Below are 23,043 nucleotides of genomic sequence, written 5' to 3'. Positions count from 1 at the left end.
TTGTTTTAAACGTCGTCCCTGCTGTTGTCCTAGGCGCCGTCCTCTAGGCGTTGTCCTCGAGGTCGTTCTAGAAGTTGTCCTTGAGGTCTTCCTAGATGTTGTCCTCGAGGTCGTCCTACAAGTCGTCCTTGAGGTCGTCCTGGACGTCTTTCTTAATGTTGTCCGATACGTGGTCCCTGATGTCGTCCTAGGCGTCGTCCTTGAGGTCGTCCTAGAAGTTGTCCTCGAGGTCGTCCTACAAGTCGTCCTTGAGGTCGTCCTGGATGTCGTTCTTGAGGTTGTCCTATACGTCGTCCCTGATGTCGTCCTAGGCGTCGTCCTCTAGGCGTCGTCCTCGAGGTCGTCCTACAAGTCGTCCTTGAGGTCGTCCTTGAGGTCGTCCTAGACGTTATCCTTGAGGTCGTCCTGGACGTCGTTCTTGAGGTTCTTATACGTCGTCCCTGATGTCGTCCTAGGCGTCGTCCTCTAGGCGTCGTCCTCGAAGTCGTCCTACAAGTCGTCCTTGAGGTCGTCCTTGAGGTCGTCCTAGACGTTATACTTGAGGTCGTCCTGGACGTCGTTCTTGAGGTTCTTATACGTCGTCCCTGATGTCGTCCTAAGCGTCGTCCTCTAGGCGTTGTCCTTGAGGTCGTCCTAGATGTCGTCCTTGAGGTCGTCCAAGGAGTTGTCCTTGAGGTCGTCCTCTAGGCATCGTCCTAGACGTCGTAAAGATAACAGCTTCGCCGGTCCTCTATTTTCACGTGAAATGGAAGGGCTCTATATTTCCTTTATTTCTTAGGATTGTTACGCAGGATACTTGGAAGGTCCTTAGAGAATAACTGTTTAGCCAGACGAAGGTTCGAAGTGTAAGTCTTAAGGCACGAAACGTAGTCGTGCTAGACAGCATCGCAGTTCAGATGCCTTGCCCTTCAATACAATTGCTTCTGTTTGTCTTTGAGATATTTTAATGCTTTGTTGTAGCATGTATTGCAGCCGTCACCCCGTATGCAGTGGGTAGAAATAGGACTACGAGATTCACTTGTTTTTAAAAAGTAACCAATTTTGTTCCAGCTTCCTAGATTAAACGCTGGCGGTATATAAGGGTAGATATGCAGAAAGATCGCTGTTCAGTGCATCAAGGTTGGTTTTGGAGTAGTCCTTGATAATTTTTAGGAGTTTGTAGACTGGATGAGTAAAGATAACTCGACGGTCAGCAAATTGCGGTCGCTAAAACGATTGGTTTGGCTAATGGATGGTAACCAGATCGGGTGACGTCGTAAGAAAAAGATCAGGGATGTTGTCGTCACTTGTAGGTTCGTTAGAAACTTGGGTAAGATCATAATTTGATAATGGACCGAGAAAAATTCTGGCTTCATTGGACCCACCAGATGTTAGACTTAGCCGATCAATGTTAGGGAAGTCATATTCGCCAAAAACTAAGACATTTGATCTAAGTTACCGTTCATTGATTTCAAGCCGGAGAGAGGGAAGCTCGCTACAAAATATGCCGCTATAACTCGGAGGTCGGTCGCAGACCCCAACAATTGTTTTTGTGCAGGATGATGCAATACAAAAAAATAGGTTGCCTCTATATTGGAGCTGGTAGTAACATCAAAAGACGAAATGCACTTTTTTTTATCGCTATTAGCACATCTCCTGCCCGCTGTGTGGGCTCTCATAGAAGTAAATATTAGTGATGGGCCGAACTTTTGCGGAATCGAAAGTTCGGCGCCGAATCTTGGGATTCGGCAAAGCCGAACTTTTGCCAAACTTTACTAAAGATTCGGCAAAGATTCGGCAATAATACATTGTTGCCAGACTGACGCTGATATTTAGTTTTTTTGTTTTTTTTTTGGCGAAAAAAAGTTTTATGTTGTATTTTTCTTAACTTAAATGCAACATGTAATGCATATTGGCACAGTTATTACTAAGTAATGTGATATTCTACAAGATAATTTTATCGTTGTTGTTTTTATGTATTTACTGGCAATCTTAGTGACTTCTTGCAGAAGTGGCGTGACAACAAGGTTGGGTAGTAGCAACGTTGGGTAGCAGAAAGCGCAGTCACGAATCGCGCTACGAGTGTTTCGGTTAAAAGGCCTTATCAGCGCAAGCCTGCAAGTGTGTGTGGTATAAATACAAAGGCAATAACACTACATTTTTACTTTCTCTGGGAGTCAGCTTTCGTGCGCGAAAGTGAATGCCACGGTTACTGGGCCTTCACCAGAAAAAAATAACAATATTATTTTCAATATGCATCTTTTTCGATTTGAGTCACTTGACGTCAGCTTTGCATGAAAGTGTGCGTCCATACTCGCAACGTCTCGTTTTTAACCTTTAAAATGCCAGTTTCTGGTGTTAGGACACACACGGACGTTTAGGAAGATGTGAAGTTAGGAATGTCGGATGTGGAACGTCGAGGCACAATAGCTCTGTTTAGTTTTATGTAGATACATGAAAACCGCGAAATACCGCGAATTAAAAAAGCAGTATTATTTTGTTTTGGCACGAACTTCTTGTGAGCAGAAAACAGGATTTTTATAATTGCAAAGAGTGCTTTAAAGTAATTGTGAGTCAATGCTTCAACTACCTCATTGCATCACTAAAAAAAGTTAAATGAAAATTGCGTCATCCAGAATGTACCCCATCACCTGTCGCTTGCGCAGTGGACTGCGTAAATTACTGGTCGATCTTCTGTTCTTGAGAGAAGATATTGAAGAGAACCGCTCTCGCAAAGGCTGATAAACGCAGTTACAGTGTTGTCTACTCCCATACCTCGCCGTAACCGTTGGTTGTTCTACACTGTACAATAGTAGCTACACGACCGCACGGCGTCCATTTGCAATCCACGACCCCGTCGCGTTCTCGTGAGTGCGCCGACATTTGCCGATTTTTTGCCGAATCTTTGCCGAATCTGTAGTTTGGCAGGTTCGGTTCATCACTGGTAAATATTAAACATCAGGTTAGAGGAGGACATTTGGCTGTCACTTGTCTCGGGCCTCACCCACGTTTCAGTAATAACGACAATGTCAGAGTTATTATCTTGAATAAGGCCGCTAAGCTCCTCACGCTTGGGTAAGAAGGCTACGGATATTAAAAAACGTGACTGTATTGTTAGAAGTCTTTCTACGTCGCGTCGCGACGGTCCGGGGGGGGGGGGGGGGGGGGGCGATGGGGGAGAGCCCTTGCTGCTATATAGGGGTCTCTTTGACGGAGCCACAGAGATCCCTGTATCGCTCAAGGCTATCATTGCTCATCATAACACCCAGGCCTTGTGTACGAAGCTCGATCACCTAGTACTCTTCATGGAAGTTTGTTTGCTACCAAAATAAATGTACAAAAAACAAAAAACAAAAAAAAAACAGCTAGTATGATTTTTGGAGTGCATTCTCAGCGTCGTAGCAAGGTAAATTTACCTTGGAAAGTTCGTACACAATAAGGCTAGAGGCCTGCCGGTCAAGAACGTCCGGGACGGGTGAGGCCTTTAAAAGAGCAAATTTGGTGTCAAGAGCAGCTACTCGATTCGGCATTAAAAAACGAGCGTGTTGGTAAATACTTAAGCAACCAGAAAGAATAAACACAAATTCGGGACGCAAACAGACGATACAACTCTTTCAACTCACAACGACATTTATTTCGTCTCCGTTCAAACGACGGCCATCGAGCAGGTTCTGGGGAGGGAGCAGAGAAGGAAAAAGGGGGGGGGGGGTTGAAAAAGGAGGAGGGGAAAAAAACGGGTTATTCGCGGCCTTCCCTCAAGGTCTCTGGTCCCCTCCGCCCAGTTCGGGACGGAGGAATTTCATCTCCCGCTCGGAAAGGGCCAGAGAGGCCGAGGCGACGTTAGTTACCGAGCTCTTGATGGCGTACGATTCGGCGACTTCCCTGCCAAACCTCTGCCGGTGTCCTCCCAATACGCGCGTACCTTCGTATCTGGGCGAACAACCGTCGCACGTCATGCGGTGTACAACTATTGGGTGCATGGAGTCTTCGGGGGGTTCGTTCACCTCCCGCGAGTGTTCCCTCAGGCGGTCATTTAGGCACCTCCCGGTCTGCCCTATATACTCCCCGCCACACGAAAAAGGGATGGTATAAACCACCTCCTTCCTGCACTTAACAAACTGCTGTCCGTGCCTCTTGTTGCATTGAGTCGCGGAGGGCGGGGTATTCACCATTCTGCACATTTGTTGAAGCTTTTGCTTGCAGCTAAACACTACCCCTACCTCGAAGCGAGAGGCGAGTCCCTTGAGGCGATGTGCGGTGTTGTGCGAGTAGGGGATAACTGCAAAACGTTTTTTGCGAGGAACAGGAGCGGCTGGCGGTGCCCGGGAGGCGGTGATCAGCGTCTTTAGAGTATTTGCCACTAAGTCTTCAGGGTACCCTGCTCTCTTTAGCCTATCTGTCTGTAGAAGCACGCTGTGCGCGGAGAGATGGGTGCACGATCTGGTTCCAGAGGATTTTAGGAGTGATTTCACGAGGCCCCGTTTTACTGCTTTGGAATGGGCACTCGTGAAGGGCAGGACCGGCTTTTGTGTGCGCTGTCTAAACTCCCAGCATATCCCATCAGAGCGCATCTTCAGGTGCAGGTCCAAGTATTGAAGACCGTCTTCAGACGGGTCTTCTCTCTTAAAGAAGAGTCCGGTGGGGCTCGGAGCGAAGGCCTCAATGACAGACTCGGGAGAGGTCTGCTTCGGGTGCACGATCAGATAATCATCTACATGCCGGAACACACGGCTCTCCGGCGCGGTCTCCTCCATTCGGCTTCTAATGTCCCGGTCCACATACATCAGGAAAATCTCGCTCAGCAGAGGGGCCAGACAGGAGCCTATGCATACGCCTGTCCTCTGGGTGTAAACGCTTCCCTCGTACTCCACCAGTGTCGAGCGAAGGTACAACTCAAGGAGAGAAATGAAGCCGCTAACAGGTATTCCAGAGGAATTCTGAAATTTGCAGGCTCCATGTTCGTGAATGGCGTGGCTCACGAACTCGAGTAGAAACTTGTTGTCTAGACTGTAGAACATGTCCTCTATGTCCAAAGAAAACAATGCTAGTGGAGTAGGAGAGTCATGCAGGGTCTCAAGTTGGGCTATCAACTCAGTGGAGTTACTAACACGTAAAGGCTGGGAGAGTGTCAGGGACGACAAGTTTCCTAGGAGGAAAGTGGCCAAGTTCTTCTGCCAGCATCCGTTTTCGGAAATAATGCTGCGAAGCGGGACACCTGGTTTTTGTGTCTTGGCCGAGAAGAACGCAGTAAGATACTGTTTAGCTGGAGAGGCGATCGCGTTCCTCAGGGAGGGCAGGTTTAAGCTCATGCAAAGATCTTTGGCTTCGGACCTGAGGGACCCCGAGGGTCTTCTTTTTAACTTTATAAAGTTCTTCCCCAGGGCGGCTTCCACCTTCTCACCAGAGCATCCCTCGTCCATGATGACAAACACTCCCGATTTGTCCGACTCCAGTAGTTTCAGCTTAGAGCCTCGGAGTTCCTCTACAGCCGCACGCACCAAAGACTTGCCTGGCGGAGGAGGTGGGTGGGCACACACGGCCCTAACTGCAGACCCGACGACGTCCTGGTGGTCCTGTTCCGGGATGGAGGCGGCGACTTGGTAAACGGAGGCCAGCTGATCCACTCGTGATCCGGGCAGGTCAGGAGCAAACTTGGGTCCGTGCGAAAGGAGACGCACGGTGTCCGGAGAAAGCTGCGTGTCCGAGAGGTTCACAGGAGGAACCAGCCTAACGGGTGAATTTCCCTGATGAAAGGCGCGGTGCTCAGCCAGAATCTTGATCCAAGCAGAGTCCAGGAGACGAACAGCGGACTGCTTGATGAACTGGTACGACGGGTGTGAGCCAAATCGGGTTCCGAAGAGCGCTGTCATGTGGCCGGGAAGGATTCTACTCATCAGCAGCAACTCCTGCGATATCTCCTTCCTCGAGATCTGCATAATCCTGTAGCTTGATGCCCAGTTGTCGCAGTGGAATCCCAGAAGAGAGCAGGGTACCCTGAAGACTTAGTGGCAAATACTCTAAAGACGCTGATCACCGCCTCCCGGGCACCGCCAGCCGCTCCTGTTCCTCGCAAAAAACGTTTTGCAGTTATCCCCTACTCGCACAACACCGCACATCGCCTCAAGGGACTCGCCTCTCGCTTCGAGGTAGGGGTAGTGTTTAGCTGCAAGCAAAAGCTTCAACAAATGTGCAGAATGGTGAATACCCCGCCCTCCGCGACTCAATGCAACAAGAGGCACGGACAGCAGTTTGTTAAGTGCAGGAAGGAGGTGGTTTATACCATCCCTTTTTTGTGTGGCGGGGAGTATATAGGGCAGACCGGGAGGTGCCTAAATGACCGCCTGAGGGAACACTCGCGGGAGGTGAACGAACCCCCCGAAGACTCCATGCACCGAATAGTTGTACACCGCATGACGTGCGACGGTTGTTCGCCCAGATACGAAGGTACGCGCGTATTGGGAGGACACCGGCAGAGGTTTGGCAGGGAAGTCGCCGAATCGTACGCCATCAAGAGCTCGGTAACTAACGTCGCCTCGGCCTCTCTGGCCCCTTTCCGAGCGGGAGATGAAATTCCTCCGTCCCGAACTGGGCGGAGGGGACCAGAGACCTTGAGGGAAGGCCGCGAATAACCCGTTTTTTTCCCCTCCTCCTTTTTCAACCCCCCCCCCCTTTTTCCTTCTCTGCTCCCTCCCCAGAACCTGCTCGATGGCCGTCGTTTGAACGGAGACGAAATAAATGTCGTTGTGAGTTGAAAGAGTTGTATCGTCTGTTTGCGTCCCGAATTTGTGTTTATTCTTTCTCGATTCGGCAGTTTGGCCACATTGGTGACTGTGGCTTTTTGTACGCTCGGAAGCCGTCCAAGCTCCGCAAACACGTCGCTTTGACTTATTTCAATCCTGCTAATTATCTCAAGGATGCCACCCAACTACGCCTAAAAGGTGGGACCTGGGCTTGTCACAGTGCCACCGACATTTGAGGTAGCAGCAGTGATAAATGAAGCACATGAAAACACTTGACAAGGAGCGCGATTACCTACTTACAGTGGTCAGACAGGGAGTAGGGGCACGACATCGCTATAAAACGCAAACTATTGCCACTGTAGCAGACGGCATTTGAAAGAGAACCACCTGGACGAGAGATAGGATTTGCAACGTTGTCTTGAGCGACATCGTGCCCGAAGTGGCCGTTCCGCGTGCTGGGCCTTTGTAGCCATCCATTGAAGCAGGGGTCACGTGACGTTCCCTAGGGTGTATGTTGCCAGGAGTTTAAGACCTACAGTGGCGAGCGATATGAGCTGGAATACGTGAGCGGCGATCAAGCAGTACAGCACACGCCGTCTTGCGGGCAGCGAGCCAGGCAACGGAGCGGCTGTCTTATGACTTGTCGACGCAACCCCCGCGCGCGATATCCCTCCTCCGCCGCGCGCATAGAGTCAGATGCGCGCTCGTCGCAATGGCGCAGTGACGTTCTCCTATGCGCCTCGGGGGAGCGAGCGCGCATCTGATGACGCACACATCGTCATCAAAGGTAAGTGTCGCTATCATGCTCGGGCCGGAGGAGGAGGAGCGAGATATCGCGGGGTTGCGTGGTTCGTCCACGAAGACCACCGCTGCCGCTTCGCTGCTTAGCTCGCTGCCTGTTCTGTGGGCTGTACTGCTTGGTTGCCGCTCCCGCATTGCAGCTCATACCGTCAGCTGCCGTACGTGTCCGGGTAGGACTGCGGGGTCGGCTAATTCATTGGCGAGCGCATAGAGACACGCTCCGCTGCGATCCATGAGTCATTCCATGTCAAATTATTGTGCAGAAGACTTCCGGGCGAAGTTGTTGCAAGGGCAACGGTCAGCAGCACCTGGACGAAATATGGGATTCGCATCGTTGTGTCTTGAGCGATGCGAAAAAAACATCAAAGGGACGAGACACATATGAGCAGATGCTTGTGTCAATTTGCCTGTCAGTGTCTTGTCCTCTTTCTCTTCTTTCCTTTTAGTAGTTTAGTTTCGCCAACGCGCTCATTACAAATATAAGGGAGGAATGTCGAACGGCCCGCAACGCGACATTGCTCGCACTGACAACTAACTGTTCTCCGCTGAGCTAAGATTCCTTCTTGGTCTTTGCCAAGAACATAGTTTGAAAACCCGACGTCGGTAGATAACAGATCAATCACGCCCACTCCTTTCCTTTGGTGCTATGCATAAAGGATGGCCTCTCTAAACAGGCCCCAATCCGAATTCCTTTTGAACTTAGTCCGATCGCCGTGAGCTGTCTTCGGCACAGTTGACTGGGCGTGCTGTGTTTCACAACGACGCTGTACACTGTATAGAAAGCGGCTCCCTTTTACGGAGAAATCCTCTGGCGAAAAGTGTCATCAGAGAATTCATCCCTAATACAACTTAGCGAGGTGAATTCATCCGTAATCAAATTTAGTGAGGGGTCCGTTAAAATACGGAGACGCAGCCAGTGATAAACAAGATTTTCCGGGTTAGAACGGAATGTGCCCCTAGTTGGAGAATTTCCGTAATAGGATTTGCAGAACGGTCCGCTAAGGGACGGACAAAACCAGATATTCCGTAAAGGTGTAACGGAGAGTGCTCCTTAATTAGAGCGTGTTCGTAATTGGCTTTGCAGAACGGCCCGCTAGGAAACGGACGAAACAAAATCTTCCGTAAAGGCATAGCGGAAAAGAGTCCTTAATTAGTTGCAAGCACGGCCCCTGGGTGCCGCCATCTTGCTAGCTGGGGTGCGCTCTGGGGTCCACCATAGTCTAATTACGATGCCGCAGCAAGGCATTATAATCAAATTATGGTGCGTCCAATGTGCACCCCAGCAGGCAAGATGGCGGTGCCCAGGGGCCGGACTTGCAAATGTGTATATGCAGAACCGTCTGTAAGGAGGTGAACATAAATATGCCTTTTGTAAAGAAGTAACAAGAGCATGGTTATTGAAAAAAAAAATGCTTCTGAGTGTCTTATTTTGTGTTACTCACAGAAGGCATATATTGCATCCGAAGACGTGTTATAAAAATAAAAGAAAAGTTTAGTCACTTTGGAGTGCTTTATTTAGGGTTGCCAAATGTTTCAGTCAAAAAGGATACCCTATGCTGTTTTGTCTCTGTTCTCACGTTCTGTGTCGGATTTCGTCCATCGCGCCCAGCTAGATAAAAAAGAGGGGAGAAATAGGTGTAAATTGAAGTATAATAATAATAATAATAATAACTATTTCATTGATTATGATGAAGCCCCAAGGAAGAAAGCTGCAGCGCGCAGCTTGACTGGTCTTCGGGCACCTTACACTAGTCAACGACAAGCACACACAAAATAAAAAAGAGCACATTTAGAGTAGGAGCACTGCACATCTAAGATTCATATGCATACAAACGAAGGTTCCTATACATACAAAGCATGAAGCCCGTGCATCAGGCACATCCATGTTGCTACAAACATGATAAATCTATTAGAAGAGTGGTTCTAAAACACTCATAGCTGGGAGCAACTCTTCTGGTCTGGTAAAAGTTACGGGGACCCCTCCATGACAAAGAATGAGAAGGGTGGGGAGACTACAATGGTAAATGGAACAATAACCATGCCATATCTGCTGAAACACAAAATATATGAGTAAGCCCCCAGGTAAAATAACTGAGCACAAATGAAGCAGATGTTTCAATATAGCCAGGCCCTGCCTTCAAAGAGAAAAACTGTATTTCACAAAGCGCTCGCTGATCCTTGATCAAATTAATTTATCGATCATGCTGGTCACATCAGCTTTTGGACTTCCAGAACCAACCACATGCCTCTCTGTGGTGCTTGCAATGAAACACTCGCATCAAGCCTACTGTTTTGCACCAGCGCTACTGCGGACAGCTTTTGCCACATTGCACCGGTGTTCGCGGAGAAGCGGAGGCCAGGGGGAAACGCTTCCTTGCAGTCAACTAGATGGACTAAATTTTTTTTTTCTCAGGATCATAGATCGATCCCTGACTTTAAAATCCAGTGATAAAAAAAGTGGACCTCTATCTGAACCAACCGTCTAATTCTATCATGAAATCTACTCGCTTTATAATATTTTTATATTAAGAAACATTGCACAAAGTGTGACATGTGTTGTGTTTATAAGAGCAAAACGTTTCATTGCTTAGCTTGACTAACAACCAGGGGGTATGCAGACCACCGTTTGGGAGCCATTGTACTAGAATTCAAGGAATAACTTACCGTAAAAAAAAAGCTCCGGTGCTGCCAATTTTCTTTCTGATTCAAAATATCACACACTGCAGGCCTTTCTCCAGACAATTCAATATAAAACATTGTTTGAAGTTTTGTGACCAGAATCCCACAATGTGAAAAGTAATAAATACATGAATCTAAGTGCCAGTCGCCAATATAAACAAGTTGTATTTATTTTACACAGGCAGCCTTAACCTCAGTTAAGCTAACCATGGTTCCTGGCCTCTAAACTGAACCGAGATGTTATTACATGGCTACCTAGCTCCAATATGACAAAAAAAAAGAGAAAAAAAGCAACAAAAAACCAAGCGTGGGGTTAGGTCATCACTATGGATACTAAAGAAGATTAATTATCAAGGCATATTGCATTTTTCATAGGCGTCTTCAACTGCTTTCAACTGATTTGAATTAAATATCCAACGTAGAAGCCTCACTGTCATCGCCAGCGTTAACTCCCAAAAACAAAACAATAAAATAAAAAAAATAAAAAATTCTCCCCGTACTGCGACGTGTCGCGATTGATATGAAGGCAGCTTCAACCCCTAGGTATGACTCCTGTTATACCTAGGTATAACTCCTGTTATACCTAGGGGATTGTTTCTACCCGACTCCCCCAGCATTCCAAAACAGTGAGTACGTTGCCACCACTTGCAGACGTGGCGAAGTGGCGGACGGCGTCATGTTGAACGCAGTTAGCAAGCCCGAATCAAGCCCGCCAACCTCAGTCTGCTTTAGCCATGGTTATCAGGCTGACTGCAGCTTAGTTTGCTGTGTAACTGCGGATAGCTGCGGTTAAGTGTGACTGTGGTTGGCTTAAATGAGGTTAAGGCTGCCCGTGTAAGAAGGGTACTAAAGTTGCATAAATTGCAACTAAAACTATAGTTATGCGAGGCAGTCTTTCAGTAAATGAATGGGTGCAAAAGACCACCAGAGAGGAGAGATATGTGCTGTGACAAGACCGAAAACATAAAAAGAAACTATCATGCGATTCCCTCTCCTCGGAGCTCATGATATGATCTACCAAGAATAAAAATATAAAAAACAATGGCTTACATACGCTTTTTGAGATTCAGCATGGTCGTGTTCGCACAGAAGCAAAAGTTTAGGCCAGCTTGATTATGCTGACAAAGACCGGGAATGCACAGAATGTGTTGACGTCACTCAAACGCATGCTGTGCGTGCTCGGGCACAATAGATAATGGTCACGGGACCATATGACCATCATTGGTCACTATTTCCAGTGTCATCACATGGCGGACTGGACCCCACTGACCATGACCACATGATGACATGACCACCAATGGGTGACGGTCTTAGGCAGAGATGCGTCTCTCTCCTGTTTTCCATACCCTTTCCTGGCTGGTGGTCACAGAAAATTGGGATCAACAGCCAGCAACCGACGCGGTCTCTACCCCTTTACAATAGCTCATTTAAGAAAGGAAGGAAGTGCAGCATGTATGAAACTGACACCTTATGCCGAGCAGACCGAGAGGAGGTGGTCTCGGGTCGTCGATTCTTTGTCTATTGGCGTCTCAGCTTTCGCGACCATGGATGGCGCACCTCTCTGCCTGTCAGTGAAGAAAAAGCTACGTTTTGAATAGGCCAACAGGCTGTATACAATTTGCTACGTGACTGCCCTTTTAAAGATGCGCATGCAACACCTTCTTTATGCCGATTCTCCGCACATAAATAGTGCAGTCGCATGACATAAGAGAAAAACGTTGAACAATACTTATTCTTAGGCGTTTGGGATTTCATGCCAAGGATAGTTTTGCTGGGTTGGCGATTTCAGACTCTCCCGAGAATCAGGTGGTTTGCAAGTCATTATGACACATGGTAGCTACGTTTTTTAATTGTAAAGCTGAAGTTGCCCAAGTGGAAAAATGCCCGTAGATCACCCGAGCTAGCAGCCCAGACTTCTTGTTCAGAGGGGGACAATGAGCACACATCGTGCTCGTGATGTGTCTGACTGACTCCCGACGCATTTATGTTTCACAGCTTTTTTTTATGGTAATTGTTAACTTTTTAGTCAAGAGCCTCACAGAATACGTGGCGCATCATACTCGCGGTGCAGGACTTCCTTTTGATGCTCCACTAAAAGCAGAGCATGAAAAGAAAGTCCTCTTATGTATCACTGGATGACCAGCTAATTTCGCTTAATTGGCACGTTGGACTCTTTGCAGGTATTCCAAACTGTTCTTTTTGCGTACAGTGGAAAGTTAGCATAAGCATATATTCCAGAAATAATTAAACGTTGTAAAGGACACTACCATTAACTCATGCACGTGCAAGTTGACGAAGTAGCCACCACAATAGAGTGTATTCACATAATGTCAGACTGCCTTTGAACGTGAGTTACGACACACAAACATGGCCGCTAAAGGTACAAAAGGCTACAAGTCACTCTCCTTATATAACTGGCTATAGTTAACTTTGTCTTCCTTCAGTTTTCTCAAGGATTCTGAGTAAATGTTTAGATTTACCTATCGGCACTCCTGTTTGTGGGTGATGACTCAGCCTGCAGATGATCGGCAATGCGGAATCCATGGATTAATTTGAAATCGCGCAATGTACTAAGAATCTGTGGATAGTGTAAAAACTTCCCTGGGCGCCATGCTGCACTGTGTTGGAGTATGAATATTAAACAAGTTGTGTATGGAAGTGTCACCCCCAAAAAATAATGTTGGTTTGCCTAAACGGAGAGAGAATTGTGCTGACACTCACGGGTATGTCAGAGAAGGGTTACTCTTACAAACATGATAAATATATTAGAACTTAAGCAATCGCTTACCGTAAGTACAACCAGTTCTGCCAACTATCCTTTTGATAAAAAAATATCACAAAGTGGAGGCATTTCTTCAAACATTTGACTATAAAACATTGCTTGATGTTTTACGACTCGAAGCAAACGTCCTGGAAAGTTAAAACTTACATTAGCATCAATGCCAGATTGATATGAACAAGGTAGAGCTCCAGATTTGCAAATAACACTTGCTGTGCAAAACAATGTTGCAGTGTATAAGCATGGGTGCAGAAGACTGCCAGGGATAAGGAGACGTGTGTCGTAAATCGCCTCTAAAGAACATTTACCAAAAAAAAAAAAAAACTGCAAAAAAATGGCTTAAATGATTTTTGAGATAGTCTTGATGATATTTGCACATATCAGGACAAGTGATGTTTGCACATATCTGGACAAACTTATATCAGAAACTTGTGTACAGGGCCCTTGCTTGTGACCTGTGATTCAAATGAGGCAAGTTCCCGAGCTATTGGGAGTCAGCAACCACTGCCTTGCTTGACATATGCACATCCCCAACATTCTGGATTTCCATCCGCTGGGTGCCGTTGTATCCATTGTGTCAACTATCAACCCCGGCTAAGGTAAAAATATTCATTTGACCAATAGTGTCATTCTTATACTATATAATACCATATGACACAACAATGTTATACACATCAGATTAGCCTTACCCTCTAAGATACGATAGATCTGCAAAAAATGTCACTTTTTCCTTACTTAAAAAATTCAGTGTTGCAGGCTCTACTTCAAGCTCTTCAGCAGCTTCAAAATCTTGGGATGGACAGCTCCTGGAGCCCTTCTTTGGGTTGATTTGGCAAATTTGGCTAGAAAGGCACGACATATGGTCTGTTAGACTCTGCCCTGTACATATACGAGGGGGACCCCCCAAAGGCAATGATAATTGTTTTGTTTTTTTAATTCTTATAATTCTCAAAACATTTCAAAAATTTAATTACCCTCAAAGTACTCTCCCTGAGATGCAGCACACTTTCCCCGCAGATTTTTTTCATTGTTCAAGAGTTTTCGAATTCTTGCATAGCAAAAGCCTTCAGTCCCTTCGTCGTTTTCCTCTTTTCCTCCTCCACATCTTGAAAACAATTACCTTACTTTTCAGTTAAATTAATTAGTACCGAAAAGTGATACGAAGTATGTCATTGTCTCACCTCTCTGTATATTCAGGCATTGCCAAATGATTGCCTCACCGCTGAATAAACTCGAGGGTCTCCGAAGCTTCCTTTGGGTAGGGGAGGTTCAGCACATTAAATGTGGCGAATCGAAGACATACTGCCTCTAAGAAGGGGACAGGATCATCGTACAACTTTTGATGTTCTGTTTTGACGAAACAGGTGCCAATGAAGATGCCTCCTGAGGCAAAGGGAGCGGTAACACAGACTGTACCGTGCGCGGCACTCGAGGGCGTAAAAATGAGCCTCGCATGGCGATATTAATCCGTTGTGTTTCACAAGGCTTCTTTTTGTTCTGTGCTGCACGTGAAACAGTGTTCTCCGGCTGGAGCTTGTACGTGCACCCACCCAATGATGACTATATGTTTCCTGCTATTTTATCTTTGTTTTTCAGTCAGTCCATGCTGTAGGCATCCGGTACTACAAAGGATGACACTACCTTAAGCAAACCGGACATTGACGGCACCCTTCCTCCTTTTCTATCAATACTGTTAACCTCTTTCGAGATTGTATATAAAGCATATAAAGCAAAAGAAGCATATATTGTTTGTGGTCTCTGGAGTTTTAATACCTCGGCTTACAAGCTGAGGGTCACAGGTTCGAATCCAAGCATGACCAGTGCTTCTTCATACTGTTGGAATTTTTGTGTGTGCACATCCATAGGCTAGGCATATTACAGGAAGTGCTTAAGGCGTGCCTCATGACACATCCTGTGCAAAAGTAAGAACAGAAATGATATATACTGAGTTTTATTGCCGTTGTGACTACCCGTCGCACGGTCAGCATTAACCGTGGGTAAGGCTGCCGGGCACGCAGCAACGAAGATTTTCTTTGGCAGGTATAGAAGTACTTGGGTAAAAACAGTCTACATTCTAATTGCGGCCGACGGTAGTCAAACACAGTGCCCGCGCGTAGTTTGAAACGCTGTTACTAAATGGGGCAAATTTTTAAAAGGTCTATCTTACAATAATAGAAGATGGAATAATTTTTGAAAGTACGCATATTCGACAGATATCTGCCTGGTTGGGTGAGAGTTAAAGCCCGAAAAGGTATCTCCAACCATAATTTGAAAGGCAACCCGAAGTTTAAAAAAAAATCACGGTTTCTTCTTCAGGGGTGACTGGAGGCACACGGACAAAGCAGCAGCTCCTAACCTCGTCGCCTTCAAAAAAGAAAATGAAAGAAAGAAAGAGAAAAGAAAAAAATTAAAAAAGGGAAAAAAAAATTGTAAATCAAAGAAAATGTTTACCTGATCAGTAAACAACATTATAGTGGCATCAGTCACACACCCCTACGCTTGAATATGAGAAGCGCTTCTCCTTATTAATGTGCAGCAGAGCAAAAAAAAAATCTGTGCATTCAGCTCATGAATTAGTGCATATAATGGCTTTGGCAGTATTTGTGAAAAAGTAAATAGGTAAGCACCCCATTTATGACATATATGCTGAACTCGCAGAGCTGTCACATCACTTTGATATGCACTTACCCCAAGGATGTGAAAAATTGCCCTTGTATCCTCTTCGAAATGGCGCGCCAGAATCGGTAGGAGCACCTTTTCCATGGCCATGGCATCCCACGCTCCTCTGCGACCTGTCTAGATGACATCCAGTGCACAACTTCTCTAGTCGGCTTGCTTGTGAGGTACCCCATCAGGATGTTTGCACACGAGCTTACTCTATCAGTGGAACACTTCTGTAAATATAAAAAGGCCAAGCAACATTAGAAAAAATGCTCACTAAGACATGTCACCTTAATGTCCTTGCCAAAGAGTTTGTCAGCGTGGTGGTGAGTTCACTTTGCCCGGATGCATATTATTTTGAAGAAAAAAAAACAAAAAAAAATTATTTTTGACGCCAAGCATTGTGGGCAAAGGCAAAGCGAATCCAGCGTAGCCGCCTGAAATTACATCGTCAAAGTGGTCTTCCATATTGCCGGAGACTGTACGCGTGTACTGTCCTACTAATAGCCTCTGCACACGGTTGAAAAGAGTCAGTCAGATACAGCCTGGCTTGGCTAACCTATTCACTTTCAATCGTCTTCTCTTAGGCGTTCCCACGAAAGCCTAATGATTACGAAAAGAACAAGAATCAGCCTGAGCATGCAAGTTATAGTTACGCCCGGCACGTCGCCAGGGGGTTGCCCAGGGAGCCGACACCTCCTCCCTGAAATCATCCAGTTTTGCTGGCACCTCCTCCTCTCCCCTCTCCCCAACTCGGTGTGTCTTAAAAAAAGGTTCCCCCGTCCCCTCCGTAAAGCCCCCTCTCCCCTTAACTGAAATCATGTCCATTTGCGTGGTGTACGAAATACTGATATCTGCGCAAGATTGTACAAAGTTATGTGGGCAAGCATCTGATCAGAGGCCATTTGAAACGCACAAAGAACCAGAGCGGTTAAGTGTGTTTTACAATTTCTCCTAGGCTTGGGTAGTTCAAAACTCATAACTAAGGTTCCGTGTTTTTGGTGGTTATTTTTCTTCAAATTAAGGGGTGTTTTTTTTTGTGTTTAATATTGTATCCTATAGTCTGTGTTTTCCGGTATCTACTTTTAGTGTCGGCCAGACATTGGGGGTTATCGGGGCTTATGCCGTAAGTGGAAATGCATATCTACGGTATTTGTCGAAAGCACAACTCTATAAAACAATAATAATAATAATAATAATAATAATAATAATAATAAATCAACCACTCAGTCAATCAATCAATCTTTATTATACGGTACCCAGGAACAACCCTGAGGCAGGCTTGTACAAGATACTCACTAAAAGTATTTAAGTTAAGTTACCACGAAAAATAGCAACTGAGTAGAGTACTAAATACTCAAATTTGTAAAGTAATTGAGTAAAGTACAAAATACTCCAAAAAAGTGGCTCGTTACTTTCAAGATACTTTCAAGTTACAATTTTCTCTGCAATTCATTGTCAAGCACAAGCAAAGTCAGAAAAAAATTGGCGTTTTTTTTTTTTTTACGCTGTAGGGACGTAGGGACGGACTTTGACTTTCGGGGAGTTTGACTTTCAGAATGGAAAACTCGAAAGGCTGCTACACTCGCAACATTCGCTCTAACAACGTCGCTGAATGCTGGTTTTTTTTTGTTTTTTTTTAGGTGGGGGGGGGGGGGGGGGGGGGGGGGGGGGGGGACGGGTGCTGAGTGCACTTGAGCTCGAACGGGGGCCCGGGCACCGGAGCATCGAGTTGCGCGTGCTACGCTCGCTGGAGTGACGGTAATCCAAATGTTTTCCTCAGCGGAAGCGTTCATTGGACCTTGCTACGCTCGGCTCACAAGGTCACCTATCGTCTTGAGTATCGTCTTCGTTCGAGCCTATCGTCTTGATTATATCTGCCTCGTGTGATGTGCTATTGAGCTCGGGCAATACATGTGCCATCAGAGTGCGCCAACCTTCCAATTGTGGAGCGGACCGTCCCTGAAAAAAGTGAGTCTATGGACCTTTTCATTGCTTCTCACCAGGGTGAAAAATGCAGGATCACTGAGCTGTGGACGCATGCGCAGCGTCTTATATACCGCACAGCAGAGCAACTGCGCATGCTCAGAAGGCGTTTTTCCACAGGAGAGCAGACAAAAATGGCGGCGCGCAAGCAATTGTTGCAAATGTTTGTTAACGCAAGACCCTAAAAACCAGGGTGTTCCTAAAAATGCTGTTCACTTTTAGTGACTGGTGTATGTTATGCAATAAAAACAAAAGTTCTTAATTTGTTATACTAAATACCTCGTTTAGCTTGTAATTTACTTTTACATATTCCATCTCGTGTTTATAATACAAGAATAGCTAATTAATCAGTTGTAACGCGCTCATGGAAAGGTACGGAAGGCAGGCTCACTCAAATGAGCAAAATAAATCAAATACAACTATGTTGAATAACCTGAGACTGGGGCAGAAGTGAACAAATCCATGCCTTGCACGTACGTCACATGATGACGTCAAACACCGGTGTCTACCATGCTGGTGGTTGACTCGACGGCCCTTCGCAGCGAGAGCAATGGTAAACTGCGCTGCGCTCGGGCTGTAGCAATTACCCCGTATCCCGATGGTCGTCCGATCGTTTCGTCGGCATGCCCCGCGAGACAGAGTAGCCGTCAAGTTAGAGAAAGTACGAGCGGCAGGAAAGGGATGCGGCCGCGGATTATCGAGTTTGCGGGACGCATTTCATAGCGGCGAACGACGGCACTTTTCTACCGTTGTTTACGTTCGCGCACGCCTTTGCATCGGCTTTTGCTCGTTCGTGGTGTGTATGGCCTTTGACCTTCGTTGCATAACGCCATTTTCACGCTTCGAGCGCACCGGGGCTCCCGCCCGAATCCGGGCGAGTGTCGCGCCGCGAGCCCGGCCCAACGGCGATCGGTCGGCGGCGGCCCACGTGTGCAAGCTCGCCCAGCCGCCGCCGCCGGGTCATCGGTTTGTGCCGTCCGCGAGACGGTAACCTTTGCAAGGAGCGAAAGTATGCAGAGGAGCCGGTTAGGATAACATCATAATATAAGCCCTGAGAGACGATGAGAGTTTCTTGTCCGTTATTTGATTTATCCTTTTCTCGGGGTTAAGGTTATGACGGTAACATTGCGTTGTTTACCAATATTTTGCAAAATCGTAACAATTTTTCTACAAGCGACTCCTAGAGCCACTCGTCAAATAATGAAGCGTGCAGTTAAGCTGTGTTCTTTTCTTGGCGACACGGCAGCCCTTCGCGTCAAAACTTCGTCGGCGGCATTTCGAAACTTTTTGCTCGTAGGGCAATCGCACAAATGCCGAAAAATTCCTCACGTACTGGATAAACGTCATCATCGTAAGCTCAGCACGTTTTTCTAAGTTCACGGTACCTTTGTTGAAAATGTGGTGCATTTTAGCGCATGTCTGGACCGATAGCGGCATCCTACGCCTTGATAAGCGCATCCGCGCGGTGTGAAGTCAACCACCAGTATGGTGCGGGGTCCCGTCCTTCCCTAGATGTTCCCTAGCGCGACGTCACTTGCAAGGCATGTATAGGTCCAAGGAACACAAAAGGACAGGACGACACCTCCTTGAGACTTTGAGACGTCGTCCTGTCCTTTTCTGTTCTTTCGACTTATTTGTTCACTTCTGCCCCAGTCTCAGGTTATTCAACATGATTAACATTCACCAGCTCGCCGGCACCCTTACTATATTATCAATATACAACTATTTTTTCCCTGTGGGGACAACTGTAGGGACATTTGCACACCCGGGTAGGGTCAAACGGGGACGTTTTGGCGCAGACGTGGGGACTTTCCGGTTCGGCCATCTGACAACACTGTCGTGGCGGGCGCCGGCAGTCGTTCGTGCTGCCGAAAATAATGCTGCGTACTCCGCGAGCGATGGGTCGCCGGATTGGAGCCGTGTAGTTGCTCGCGTCTTACGAGCCTTGTGTGCGAAGAAGAGCCTACTGAAAAGAACGAGCCGTGTGCGCGACTGCGTTCGGATGCAAAGGCATTTATGAAGCTGGAAGGCTTTCTTTTATATGCTTTCACTCCGTAACATAGAAAAATAAACTCCGGCTTACTGTCGACTCTTACTAGACACTTGTAGAACCCACCCTCTATCCGACACAAGTGCCCTCCCTCTGGCTTGTAGCCTTGTACACATCTTATGCCTTCACCCGCATGCCCTTCTGCTTCGGAATCCCTGTCGCTCTTGGGCTTGGTCACGAACAAATTGTAAGAAAATGTGCTTTGACGTTTTGCCCAGTTAGAAGACACGACACGCGTCCGCTCAACTTGAGGCTGTGACACCTGTTTCTCCGTGTCACCTCTTTCAGCAGAAGCACGGAAGTGCAGTGTATTACCTGGCACGAAATGTATCTGCAATGGCAGGGCGCCTAGCCACAATAACTGGAGTTCAATATATTCCAAGCTTACCGCCTCTAAAGAGAATGAAAAATAGAAAGTAGCTTAAAAGTAACTTTAAAATGAGTACAAGTTACTTGAAAAAAGTATTTAAGTTAGAGTACTAAACACTGACGTTCGAAAGCATTTACAAGTAACCAAGTTACTCACAAAAGTATTTAAGATACAGAAACTTGAGTAGAGTATTTAAGTTACGCACAAGTCTGTCCTGAGGTGTTGGTGCTGGTACACTGGTGGATAAAAAAAAAAAAAACATTATACACATCTCCGCAGAAACGAAGATACATTTTTAAGCATAACACTAAGCAGTACACGAGTAATTAGTAGAATAAAATAAAAACGAGGCAGTAACAGTGGACACAGAACACAAGACCGTAGGAGAATAATTGTACCACCGGAAAGCACGCCATGGAGATGACGAAATTCAGACGTAACAGAGCCATTCATCAATGCTCATCCTGCACGGGCAAGTTTTTAATAGAAAGGCCAAACGTCCTGTAGCAAGGGTGGAAAATATCAAGTTTTTCAGAGTAACGATTCAAACGCTGTGCCATTCTGACAATTGGGTTTACCGGACTAAACGTTCCAGAAACACAAAAAGTGGTCGCATCTCCACGTGGTAAATGATTTTGATTGGGGCGGAGCTCTGGAGGTGCTGATGATATTGATTTTATTGTTCTCAGGTAGTCCTGATGGTGCTGTTTTTTTATTGCTCATAGGTATTGCTGAGTTCTGGGTGGGCGTTTCGACTTCATTAATACTGCTTTATGGACGGTGAAATGCAGAGCCAGTGGTTCTTCTAGCGGATCAGCTTGGATCCGCTAGAAGCCGTGGGAACGCATCTCCACCACTTAAGTCAACGGTCCATGTCAGAAAGAGCATGTACGGTGTGGATCGTGGTTATATACGCAGTTGAGCATTTGACCGCAGCGCCCTCTGTTCTATAAACGTTGAGTCAATGTCATGCCAAGTTTAACGCGATTACATACGCATTTGACCGCACCGCCTTCTCCTGTATAGACGTTGAGCGGCAGCACGCAACGTTGGAGTCTAGCGTAGTGGTTAAGACGCCTGCCTCGTAAGCAAGCGGTCCTGAGTTCAAACCCCCGTGCGGCCCGAACAGTCCGAACGGCATCACTTTAAATTCGTACAGTCCGTCCGGCGTGACGAAGGCAGTCTTTTCACGATCTCGTTCGTCGACCTCGATCTGCCAGTACCCACCTTTCAGGTCCATCGATAAAAACTATCGGGCGTGGTGCAGCCGGTCCAGAGTGTCGTCGACGCGTGGATGCGGGAAACGTTTTTTTTTTTGTTTGTTACGGCGTTCAGTGTGTGATATAGTCCACGCAGAACCTATGAGTCCCGTCTTCCTTTTCAGCAGGACTACCGGTGAAGCCCACGGACTGGTTGAGGGCTGGACGAGGTCGTCGTCGTCTAGCATTTCTTGGACCTGCTTCTGGATGACTTCTCTCTCCTTACACGATATGGTCAGTGATGAGCAGGCAGCGCGTTGTCATCAGTAATAATTCGATGTTTCGCAATCGTCTTTTGGCGCTCCTTTGACGACGTGGAGAAGCAGTCACTGAACTCGGCAAGAAGGTCACTGAGTTGTCGTCGTTGTGGGGTAGGCAGGGTTGGATCGATGTCGAACTGCGAATTCGGCGTTGTCTTGTGTGGCCGCGAAGAGAGGTCTTCTGCTATTCCGGCGATTGCGGCGGAGTCCGGTAGTTCCGCGACGTGACCCACGGCGGTGTCTTTCGTAAGGTGCTGAGCCGCCTGTCGGACGTTTGCTACGAGTGTAACAGTGTTTTCGTCTTCAAGGTCTGCGATGCCTCTTGCGATGTCGATCCCTCTTCCTAGAAGCAACCAGAGGCTTCCCTCGAGCAGAGCGTCGCCGCAGAAAGCTTCATCGATCCCGACGGGTTTGAAAACACTCGACCGCGGCGGTAAGTTCACGTGGTTTGAGAGGACTCGGACCGCGGACGACGTCGCTTTGGTTTCCTCCGGTGGTGGAGCAGGTTTTCGTAGCGTCAGCCGGTTTGCTCCGAGATCGATGACGGCGCCATACTCCCAAAGAAAGTTCATTCGAAGGATAACGTCCCTCGAACAGTCTTGTAGAACGACGAACTTGACAGGGCAGGTCTTACCGTGGATCTCGACGCGAGCAGTGCAAATCCCGACTGGTGTGATGGGGTGCCCACCGGCGGTCCGCATCTGCGGGTCATCCCATGGTGTCGTCATTTCCGAAGGCGTTAGGAGGGCCTCCCACTCAGGACGGAGTAGTCTGCTCCGGTGTCGACGAGAACCGACGCGTCGTGGCCGTCGATTACGACGTTTAGGTTATACTTTACCGTTGCAGGAGAGTCGTTTTGGTCTCTCGTGGCGTTCGACTTGAGGCCCTCCGACGTTCGTGCAGGATCTTGGCGTTGCTCGTCTTCGGCAACTCAACCTTCAGGGGTTGCTGCGTCTAGTTTTCCCGGCGAAGAGCGAAAGGCGACAGGCTTTCATGACGTGGTCGGTGCACCGGTGAAGCTGAACGTCGCGGCGACGGCGACCGGAACTCTCGGCGGGACGCAGGCTTGGGGGACTGAGGTCTTCGCAGATACTCGTCGGTCTCCCGAGGGCGTTCACCATAACGGGGTGCGAGTCGTGCAATTTATGCAAAGATGCAAGCGAGCTGGACAACAATGGAAATTATTGTTTTAGGCAATAAGGGGCTTTATTTTTTAAGGGGCACGTCACCGCTCTAGGAATGGAAGGCTTTTACAATTAAGGGGCACGTCACCGCTCTAGGAATGGAAGGCTTACCGCTCGCTCTCGTTCAGGTGCTCATCCAAGCATGGCTGCCTGTCTGGTTCTCCTGCCTGCCTGCACCAGCTACAGCTACCGGACTGACTAACGACCCTCAACGGCTTGGCTGGATGATCGACAACAGAACAGCCCTGCCATTTCTTCAACTTGAAACCATCGGAACGCCTTTCCCGCCAATCAC

At 47.3% G+C, this 23,043-nt stretch overlaps 1 pseudogene; it reads right to left on the bottom strand.

Annotated features, from left to right (window-relative positions):
- Positions 1–1,026: 1,026 nt before the first annotated feature.
- On the bottom strand, positions 1,027–7,050 carry LOC115331215 (annotated as a pseudogene).
- Positions 7,051–23,043: the final 15,993 nt, after the last annotated feature.

The sequence above is a fragment of the Ixodes scapularis genome, unplaced genomic scaffold (genome assembly GCF_016920785.2).
Source record: "Ixodes scapularis isolate PalLabHiFi unplaced genomic scaffold, ASM1692078v2 ptg003014l_1__unscaffolded, whole genome shotgun sequence".
Lineage (NCBI taxonomy): Eukaryota > Metazoa > Arthropoda > Arachnida > Ixodida > Ixodidae > Ixodes > Ixodes scapularis.
Note: the sequence above shows the minus strand (reverse complement) of the source record. Positions and strands in the feature narration are given on the sequence as shown.